Consider the following 11,567-nt stretch of genomic DNA (forward strand, 5'->3'; position numbering starts at 1 on the left):
TTGTTTAATATGTCATTTAAAGCTCGTGTTTCCTTACTTATTTTCACTTTGAATGATCTTTCCATTGGTGAAAGTGGGGTGTTAAAGTTCCCTACTATTATTGTGTTACTGTTGATTTCCCCTTTGATGGCTCTTAGCATTTGCCTTATGTATTGAGGTGCTCCTATGTTGGGTGCATAAATATTTGCAATTGTTTTATCTTCTTCTTGGACTGATTCCTTGATCATTATGTAGTGTCTTTCTTTGTCTCTTCTAATAGTCTTTATTTTAAAGTCTATTTTGTCTGATATGAGAATTGTGACTCTAGTTCTCTTTCTTTTTTTTTTTTTTTTGTTAGGTAAATTGTAATTTTTATTGGAAAACAAATGTACATCTTGGAGTCGATTTGAGGCAAATTGTGCCATAAGCAGATTTTCTTTAAGTGGCTAAAACAACAAGCAAGTAACAATAAAAGAAATTGCTTCTGGTAAAGGACCAGCAGTACAAAAAGATAGTGTATGAGTCCTGGATAAAACACCAATTTTGCAATAGTGCTACTTTTAAGTACATACTGTTGACTGTTCATAGTCCACACAGAGTTACAGCTCCACACTTCAAGAACAACATGATGACAGTTCCTAAAGAAAACAACTTAAAAAAAAAGGCATAACCCACATGTTCCCTCATTTGACAAACTCAGTCTAAGTTTAGAAGTGCAGAAGGGCTTAGATATATCCAGAGTAAGCCACATGCAACGTGTTACTTGTTTAATTTTTCTAAAATATAAGGTTTCAGGACAATGACAGTAAGATAAGAGAATAAAACATGGAGGAATGAAGTCCTAATACATGCATATTTTTTTGACAGTAGGGTGAAACCTTTTACAGATAAGTTACAAACAAAGAAAAGGCAAATAAACGTTTTTGTACAAGAAATTTAACACACTCTGTACAATGTCTTCACTTTGCTGTCATCATTTGTACAAACTCTTCATAGTTTACTTGATTATCACCATCAGTATCTGCTTCCCTGATCATTTCATCAACCTCTTCACCTCTTAACTTCTCTCCAAGGTTTGTCATCACATGGCGGAGCTCTGCTGCACTAATATAGATATTACCATCCTTATCAGATACATGGAATGCTTCCCTAATTTCTTCCTAACTGTCTGCATCTTTCATTTTTATTGCCATCATTGTCAGAAATTCCGGGAAGTCAATTGTGCCATTACCATCAGCATCCATTTCATTAATCATGTACTGTAAGTCTGCTTCTGTGAGATTCTACCCATGAGACCTCATTACAGTTCACAATTCCTTTGTTGTTATAGTTCCATAACCATCCTTGTCAAATAGTGAAAAAGCTTCTTTGAATTCTGTAATCTGCTCTTCAGTCAGTCAGCCATGCTGCAAGCGCTACTGGTCTCCGGGACGCGACTACACAACCACTCAGCTCACTTGCTCCACTTGGACTCCAGCTTTCTTTTGATGTCCATTTGCATGGAATATCTTTTTCCATCCCCTCACTTTCAGTCTGTATGTGTCCCTAGGTCTGAAGTGGGTCTCTTGTACCCAACATATATACGGGTCTTGTTTTTGTATCCATTCAGCCAGTCTACGTCTTTTGGTTGGAGCATTTAATCCATTTACATTTAAGGTAATTATCTATATGTATGTTCCTATTACCATTTTCTTAATTGTTTTGGGTTTGTTATTGTAGGTCTTTTCCTTCTCTTGTGTTTCCTGCCTAGAGAACTCCCTGTAGCATTTGTTGTTAAGCTGGTTTGGTGGTGCTGTATTCTCTTAGTTTTTGCTTGTCTGTAAAGGTTTTAATTTCTCTGTCAAATCTGAATGAGATCCTTTCTGGGTAGAGTAATCTTGGTTGTAGGTCTTTCCCTTTCGTCACTTTAAACACATCCTGCCACTCCCTTCTGTCTTGCTGAGTTGCTACTGAAAGATCAGCTGTTAACCTTATGGGGATTCCCCTATATGTTATTTGTTGCTTTTCCCTTGCTGTATTAAATATTTTTTCTTTGTATTTAATTTTTGATAGTTTAATTAATATGTGTCTTGTCATATTTCTCCTTGGCTTTATCTTGTATTGCACTCTCTGTGCTTCCTGGACTTGACTGACTATTCCCTTTCCCATATTAGGGAAGTTTTCAACTATAATCTCTTCAGATATTTTCTCGGTCCCTTTCTTTTCCTCTTCTTCTTCTGGGACCCCTATAATTCAAATGCTGATGCATTTAATGTTGTCCCAGAGGTCTCTGAGAGTGTCCTCAATTCTTTTCATTCTTTTTTCTTTATTCTGCTCTGCAGTAGTTATTTCCACTATTTTATCTTCCAGGTCTCTTATCCGTTCTTCTGCCTCAGTTATTCTGCTATTGATTCCTTCTAGAGAATTTTTTATTTCATTTATTGTGTTGTTCATCATTGTTTGTTTGCTCTTTAGTTCTTCTAGGTCCTTGTTAAACGTTTCTTGTATTTTCTCTATTCTATTTCCAGGATTTTAGATCATTTTTACTATCATTATTCTGAATTCTTTTTCAGGTAGACTGCCTATTTCCTCTTCAGTTGTTTGGTCTGGTGTGTTTTTACTTTGCTCCTTCATCTGCTGTGTATTTCTCTGTCTTCTCATTTTGCTTAACTTACTGTGTTTGGGGTCTCCTTTTCACAGGCTGCAGGTTTGTTGTTCCTGTTGTTTTTGGTATCTGCCTCCAGTGGGTATGGTTGGTTCAGTGGGTTGTTTAGGCTTCCTGGTGGAGGAGACTGGTGCCTGTGTTCTCGTGGGTGAGTCTTGATATTGTCTTTCTGGTGGGCAGGACCATGTCTGGTGTGTGTTTTGGGGTCTCTGTGGCCTTATTATGATTTTAGGGAGCCTCTCTGCTAATGGGTGGGGTTGTGTTCCTGTCTTGCTAGTTGTTTGGCATGGGGTGTCCAACACTGGAGCTTGCTGGTCATTGCGTGGACTGGGTCTTAGCATTGAGACGGAGATCTCTGGGAGAGCTCTTGCCGAATGATATTATGTGGGACCAAGACGTCTCTGGTTGTCCAATGTCCTTATCTGGGCTCTCCCATCTCAGAGGCTCAGGCCTGACACCTGGCCAGAGCAACAAGACCCTGTCAACCACACAGTTGATTTTGGAAGCCGAGAAATACCTCTGCAAGTTGGAGGTCCAGGAAAGCTGGTGGTGTAGTTCCAGTCCAAGACCCAAGCCTGAAGGCCTGGAGAAACATGCCGCAAGTACACTTCCAGGGCAAAGAGGCGGGTCTGTAGTACCTTTTGTTTTCCTTTGTGCTCTGTCTAGTTTCATTTGCTCATAGGTTGCTCTGGGCAGAGGCCTTGCACCGATGCTTCAGACCAGAATTCCTAGTGAGAAACGGTTCTTCTCCAAAGCTTTTTAAAATTTATTTTTAAATTTACATTCAGTACAATTCTCTCTTTTTGGTGTACAGTTGTGTGAGTTTTTAAAATTTTTAATATATCCTTTGTTACAGATTTTTTTAATTGAAATATAGTTGATGTATTATATTGTGTAGGGTCAGGTGTACAGCAAAGTGATTCAGTTATATATATATATATTTTTTTCATGTTATTTTCCATTACTGGATACTAGAAGATATCGAATATTGTTCCCTGTGTTATACAGTAAATCCTTGTTGCTCATCTATTTTATGTATAGTAGTTTGTGTCTGTTAATCCCATACTCCTCATTTCGCCCTCCCTCTTCCTTTTCTTCTTTTTTATTCTCTTTTTTATACAGCAGGTTCTTATTAGTTATCCATTTTATACATATTAGTGTATATATGTCAATCCCAATCTCCCAGTTCATCCCACCACCACCACCACCACTTTCCCCCTTGGTGTCCATACATTTGTTCTCTACATCTGTGTCTCTATTTCTGCCTTGCAAACTGTTTCATCTGTACCATTTTTCTAGATTCCACATATATGTGTTAATATACAATATTTGTTTTTCTCTTTCTGACTTACTTCACTTTGTATGACTTCTCTAGGTCCATCTACGTCTCTACAAATGACCCAATTTTGTTCCTTTTTCTGGCTGAGTAATATTCCATTGTATATATGTGCCACATCTTCTTTATCCATTCATCTGTCGATGGACATTTTGGTTGCTTCCATGTCCTGCCTATTGTAAATAGTGCTGCATGAACATTGGGGTGCATGTGTCTTTTTGAATTATGGTTTTCTCTGGGTATATGCCCAGTAGTGGAATTGCCGGATCATATGGTAGTTCTATTTTTAGTTTTTTAAGGAACCTCCATACTGTTCTCCATAGTGGCTGTATAATTTACATTCCCACCAGTAGTGCAGGAGGGTTCACTTTTCTCCACACCCTTTCCAGCATTTGCTGTTTGTAGATTAAGAGTGAACTCTGCACTAGCCTTTTCTTGGCAAGGCTACACATCTCCAATCCGAGGTTTTCTTGCTATCTCCCTCTGATCTCCCTGGAGTTTTAGAAAAACTCCTGAGCCCCTCAGGTGAGCCAGTCCTGGCACTGTCCAGTATCAGCACCAGCTATACTACCTCTAGTCTGGAGCAGTTGCTGGGATGGTTCTTTCTTGTGCTCCCACCCACCCCCCTTTTCCTGCCTTTACTAATTTTCTCCCCAGACACATCATCCATCCCCCTCCATCAGGTATCTTTGGCTCTGTTTCCTTCTTTCTCATTCCTTCCCCTAGACCGTGATATAGATCATGTCATCCCCTTGATTAACCCTCCAACAAATTCTGCTTTCACAGGGTGCATTCCTTCAACACATCAGAGGCCTCGGGCATCACTGGTCATTGGTCTTCCATCAGGAGTGCTCCGCCCACATCTTGGCATGCCCAACCCTCTCTGGACATTAAGATCTCCCACCACATCTTTTCTTCTCAAGCAGGTCTTCCTGACCACTCTACCTCCCCACCCTGCATCACTTCACCCATTAAAATTTTTTTCTTCAAAGCTTTATTAGTCTCTGATTATCTTGTTCATTATTTTGTTTTCTTTATTATTTGCCATCTCCCCTCACCTAAGTCTCCATGAGAGCAAGGGCCTTATCTACTAAAAGATGACATTTGTCTTTGGTTTATAAGAAAATGAATTAACTTTCAGGGAAAGGTCCAGGTAGTGTGTCCCTGTTTCCTCAGAACAGTCTGGGTTATTTCCATGTCATTATTAATAGCACTCACTTTCATTCTCAAAAGTGTGCCAGTGGGATGGTGAGAATACCTTTCTCTGGGTCTCTTGTCATTGGTGCTAAGCACTAAGAATTATCTTTTTGTGTTTTTTTTTTATTGAAGTATAGTTGATTTACAACATTAGTTTCAGGTGGACAGCAAAGTGATTCAAGTTCACATATGTATATATAAATATATACATATTCTTTTCCCTTATAGGTTATTATAAAATATTGAGTATAGTTCCCTGTGCTATACAGTAGGTCCTTGTTGGTTATCTATTTTATGTATAACAGTGTGCTTATGTTAATCCCAAACTCCTAGTTTTTCCCTTCCCCCCTTTCCCCTTTAGTTACCATAAGTTTGTTATGTCTGTGAGTCTATTTCTGTTTTGTATATAAGTTCATTTGTTTTTTTTTTTTTTTTTTAGATTCCACATGTAAGTGATACCATATGATATTTGTCTTTCTCTGTCTGGCTTACTTCACTTAGTATGATAATCTCTATGTCCATTCATGTTGCTGAAAATGGCATTATTTCATTCTTTTTTATGGCAGAGTAATATTCTATTGTATAAATATACTACATCTTTTTTATTTATTCATCTGTTGATGGACATTTAGGTTGTTTCCATGTCTTGGCTATTGTAAATAGTGCTGCAGTGAACATTGGGCTGCATCTATCTTTTTGGATATATGCCCAGGAGTGGGATTGCTTGGTCATATGGTAGCTCTATTTTTAGTTTTTTAAAGAACCTTCATACTGTTCTCCATAGTGGCTGCACCAATTTACATTCCCACCAACAGTGCAGGAAGGTTCCCTTTCTCCACACTCTCCCCAGCATTTACTGTTTGTAGAATTTTTGATGATGGCCATTCTGACCTGTGTGAGGAATTATCTTTTTGTGATCAGCACTCTTTGTAACCAAACTTCCCTGACACAAGGAAGGCCTCAGCCTCAATGTAGATTTGATTTGAGGCAGGGAATGGATATGGGGTAAACATACAAACTGTAAATGTCAGCTCCCTCAGTTGACATAAAATTATTTCTCTGCTATAAAAGTACATTTGACTATTTTTAATAATTTCAGAGTATCCTGGCATATGGATGCCTGCTAATTTATCTAACTAATCCCTTATTAATGAATATTTCATTCTTTTCAGTTTTTTCGTTGTTAACAATGTTGTGACAATGAACATTCATATATATTTGTTTTTGTATACTGGTGAAAATTTTCATCAGGTTAAATTTCTACATATGAAATTGCTGGATCAAGAGGTCCGCATGTTTACAAAGCTGATGGTTATTGTCTAAGGCCATTTGAAACAGGAAATTAATATAATGATCACCTTCCACTAAAGCAAGCATGTGTTTCAGTTTCCATTTGGGGGTAATACACTTATATTTTACACATACATACAAATATGCCCTCTATGAGGAAAAATTTTTAGATATTCAAACTATATAATTATCTTTTGCATTCCCAGCTTTCACTTTAATGATCTCTAATGCATGCATATGGAGTGAATTCATGGATCATTAGCAGTTATACGCCTTTTGTGTTTATTTTAAGCTATGTAATGGTCACAGATGGATCCCTAATTTACCCATTTCTCCCTATTTTTAGACAGGAGTCCCAATGTCTACAAACTTAAGGGGATAGTTATATGCTAAACTCTGAAATAAAGTCAGTCTTTGTGATATTAGTGTGGGTACACTAAAACCACATCATATTAGAGCTGTAAGGGATCTTATAGATCTATAACTGGAGTGCTCCAATTCATAGTTTGGGATGCAAATAAGGCACCACTCAGGTGGGGTCCCAAAGTTGAATATGGGAGCTCTCGCATGCCCAGTGAACAGGAAATACAGTGACCTTTGCTGGGATCCCCTTCCTCTAATAGGCCAGGGCTCTCCTGGTCATTTCTGTTTCAACTTCTGGAGTCCCAACTGAGACTGGGGACTCTTGTCGTTCCACAGAGGTTGGTGGCTCTAGGGGAAGCCGCTAGTGTAGCTTGCTTTGGCCACCGCTCTTCTTTAAAGGACCAAAGAGAAGGTCCCAGCCCTCAGGAGTAAGTTCAGCCAGTGGTGGGCTTCAGGCAAACCTGGCTTGGATTCCCATCATTATAGCTCCTCACTCACATGGCCACTTCCCCAGGACTCAAGCCTGCTCCCTGATCCTAGGTTGGGTCTGGTCCCAGTGTGCACTACACTTTTGAACTCCTAAGTTGGTGCAGAAGCTGGGCTGGTGGTCCTGTCTTTTCTCCTTGGTGGTGAGTTTACCTAGGGTTCTCGTGGCCCTTCCCTGACTCTAAGAATAGATCAGGGCAATCCCCAGTTCGCCCTGACTAGTTATAATTTTTGAGAAAAAGTGTAAGCGTCTTGATCCCCTCCTGCCCTCATCCCCTACGAGTGTCTTGGGCTCCAAATACAAACTTGGTTACTCCCTGACAGTGGTCTTCATGCTTCACACATCAGTATTTTTTCTCTCTCTCTCTCAGATATTAAATTCCATTTTACCCATCTGTTCTACTGGAGATCACTTAAGTCTAGTCCCCTCATTTTAAAAGTGAGGAAACTGAGGCACAGAGAGAAGAGAAGTTACTTACCCATGTCACACACCTGGTCACGATAGACCAGAGACAAGAATTCTTGCCTTCTAAATCATAATTCAGAGCTCTGTTGTTTCCACTAAGATGCTTCTGTTTTGTGGGTTTTCTCAGATGAATTTTGAAATGCTAGCCATTTTCTTTCTACATTCTTGGCCACATTCCAAGCTGCCCAGCTGAAAAATGGTCAGACATGCTGGGTACGTTTTTATTTACCTAGTAGTGATTTCCAGAGTCAAAACCAAACCGCTCATTAAAATCAGCCGCTGTTTCAGAAAACTCACATCATTGTCCCCCTTCATTAGGACAGAATAATCAAGAGCTAGCCCTGAGCACATTCATTGTCCTAGAATGTGCTTTGATGCTTCTCTGTGACCTAATGAATCTAGAAAAATCTTTATGCTGCAGCCCAGCGTTTGGTGCATGTTTCCCTTTCCATAGCTCCTCTCGACTCTCCTTTGGGTCAAATCTTTTCAAGGAGTTTCTCATTCTGTTTCATCCTAAACATTTGTCACTTGATGGACAGCTGAAGGAAGCAACTGGAAAGTGGTTTGGAGAGGTAATAAATCCGTGTGAAAAGCAATCTCAAGTTTTGGTTGTTGACCCCAAGGGCTGGATTCCTTAGCTATGGCATGGAGTCCTGGGCGTTCACCCATTCCTCAGACTGACTGCTGGCTTTGGGTGGGACGTGCAGACAGGTCATGGGTGGGGGAAGAGAAGGATAGGAGTGTTCACATTTACAGGTCCTTCTCCTCAGGAATTCTATTTCACAAAGCCCAGAGTTTTGCTGAGTATTGGCAGAATACGTGGAGTTGACCTGCCTAACATTGGGTCAGACTGCCAGGCAGCATTAGTCAGGACACCATTCTACAAAGACGGCCTCCAGAACTTTCTGAAAAACACCTTTGAAAGAATCATGTTTCCATCTTGATTTATCTTTATGCATTAAAATGCAGTGAAGACTTAACTCTCTAGGTTTGCAACCATAAATTTTACTAAAATGTCACAGTTCCACTCTGTCATCCACGTTGGCTCATATCTCTAGGAGAGAAGTTCTCAGCCCTGGTAGCACATTGAATCAGCTGGCGGACTTTTAGAAATTTCCAATGCCCTGGCCACTACTCAGAGGAATTAAATCAGACCCTCTTGGGGTGGGACCTAGGTATCAGTACTTTTAAAAACGCTCTGGTGATTCTGCTGTGTAGTTTAGGTTAAGAACCACTGCCTAAAAATTACTCCCTACAGGCAATAATTGGCCTAAAGTACAAACTCTAAGCTTTGTGAGGGCAGAAACTGGTCTGTTTACTCTCACTCATCCCCGACACCTCTAATACCTCCTGGCCCATAGTTGGTACTTAATAAATATTTACTAAGTGAATGAATACATGTTTATTTTGAACTTCATAAAGATGTATATAAAGAAATGCTCTTCCTTTTGCCTGGGGATAATGTTACGCATCTGTAGTCATGGCACTAGATCAGGGTTAGAGGCTTCTAGTTACCCTGAATTCTTAAATTACAGGATCCTGGAAGGTTTATGGCCCTCAGGGAGGGGCATGGCTGGCCAGAGCTGAGGGGACTTTTAGGTGGGATCAGCACAGTGGCTATTTACCAACTGGAATGAAAGCATTTTGATATTTTAACCATAGGTCCTTCTGTACTCATGTATAAGCAGGCCACAGTGATTTGGGCTTTTCCTTCTACTGTTGCCAGAGATTTCTAGTCTCAAAGGCTGTGTATGGTCTGGTGTTGTCCTCTCTCTGACTTCACTTTCTATCATTCCCCAGTCCCTCTCCCTGCACTCCAACCACACTGGCCTTCTCTGTGTTTCTTGAACACTGTCAAGCTCCTTCTTGCCTCAGTGTCTTTGCACTTGTTGTTTAGTCTGCTGGACCATTCACCTGATGGAGGCATGCAAAGTCATGGTGCAAAGGGCTTGGATACAAAGAGAGGCATGACAGCAATCAGTTTGGCAAGAAACCTACCACATGGCCCCTTTACGTCAACACTCAGTCTCTCAGATAAAATGCTCAGCACCTCAGTTTTCGTCTCTCTCTCTCTCTCAGTTTGTGCTCAAAAACATTTTTGTTGCCTGCTAGAATCTGAATATTAATTATTTTCTTTATGTTTCTGCAATAAATCTCCTAATTGTCTTTTCTTTCCCTTTCTACTCCATACTCCCTGGCCATCCCCTTCCCCAGATTAATGCTTTATACTGGCTAAGGAGATGCTTCATATGGAAATACAAAGGAGAAATGCACATTTATATGGTTTAAGATACTATCCCAATTATACTTACAATAGTTACTCACACTAGGCTCAAGCAAGGGGCTGAGTACTTTCTACATATTGTCCCATTTAATCTTCACAAGAGATTTTCTCTTCTTACATGTGAGAAAACTGAGACCTTAAATGGTTGAAGAAACTGCTCTAGAAATCCTTCCTAGTTAAATGGTAGAGCAGGATTTTAACTCAGAGCTGCCAAACTCTATAGCCCATGCTCTAAAGCCTTGCACTCTCTCTGCCTCTCTGTAAGATCGTCATCTGTAAGGTCCCCTTTATAAAGCTACAAAATTCCTTGATACTACCTATTTGTTTAAAGCTTGTTTACTGCTCTAAGGAATATGTACTAGCTGCAAACTGCCTGGCTAAAGCTTCAAAGAAAATAGCAAAAAGAGGGCTTCCCTGGTGGCCCAGTGGTTGAGGGTCCGCCTGCCGATGCGGGTGGCGCGGGTTCGTGCCCCGGTCTGGGAGGATCCCGCGTGCCGCAGAGAGGCCGGGCCCGTGGGCCATGGCTGTTGGGCCTGCGCGTCCGGAGCCTGTGCTCCGCGGCGGAAGAGGCCACAGCAGTGAGAGGCCCGCGTACCGCAAAAAAAAAAAAAAAGCAAAAAGAAGCATGACATGGAGAGTGATTGTAATGGCAAATCACAGAAGAACATTAGGGAAGTCTCCATACAGAAGGCTTTTTTCTAATCCAGGGAAATGGCAATGACATTTCATCATGGAGCATGACCTAGCAGAATGGGCTGCCAGGCTGAAATGTACTTGAATATCTTATCTTCGTGTTGGGCACATAAGCAAGGGTACATATTATATGCACGACTATTTTTCTTTGGGTTAAGGCAGTAAATTTCTCTTGGTATACCGTATCCAGTTAGGCTTCTCAGAAAACTGTTATTTCCTAGTCCTAAATTCAACATGGCTGAAAAAGATGTTTTTTCACAGCTTCTATCATTTCTACTTAATCCTAAATTATTAATAGTTTCAATTTATTCCTAAGAAGTTACTATTTTACTTTCTAATTATTCAAGGGGAAGAGTTGAGTGAAAAAAAAAATGTTATCACTTTTTTTTTCTTGCTCCACACTGTTAAAAAACAATGTTAAAATGTGGTCCCTGGGCCAGCAGCCTGCACATCATCTGGGAAACTTGTCTGAAATGCAAATTCTTGGGCTACCACCCAGACCATATGTGTGTCTCCTAGAAACTTTATAGTTTAAACTGTTGTATTTAGGTTTATAATTCATCTCATGTTAATATTTTTCCGTGTACTTTTCCAGTTGTACCAGCACCCTTTATTAAAAAGACTTTCTTTCTCCCAGTTGAATTGCCTGAGCTCTTTTGTTCCAATCAATTGACTATAAATGTGTGGTCCATTTCTGGGCTTTCTAATCTGTTCTACTAATCTATTTATCCTTACCAATACCACACTGTCTTGATTACGGTACCTTTATAATAAGTCTTGAAATCAGGTAGGATGAGTTTCCAACATTTTTTTTTTTTTGCTCCATTTA

The 11,567-nt window shown here is 40.1% G+C and overlaps 1 pseudogene; it reads right to left on the bottom strand.

Annotated features, from left to right (window-relative positions):
* Window positions 1-842: 842 nt before the first annotated feature.
* On the bottom strand, window positions 843-9,120 carry LOC113612076 (calmodulin-A pseudogene; annotated as a pseudogene).
* Window positions 9,121-11,567: the final 2,447 nt, after the last annotated feature.

The sequence above is a fragment of the Aethalodelphis obliquidens genome, unplaced genomic scaffold (assembly GCF_003676395.1).
Source record: "Aethalodelphis obliquidens isolate GAN/ISIS:26980383/991018 unplaced genomic scaffold, ASM367639v1 scaffold72, whole genome shotgun sequence".
NCBI lineage: Eukaryota > Metazoa > Chordata > Mammalia > Artiodactyla > Delphinidae > Aethalodelphis > Aethalodelphis obliquidens.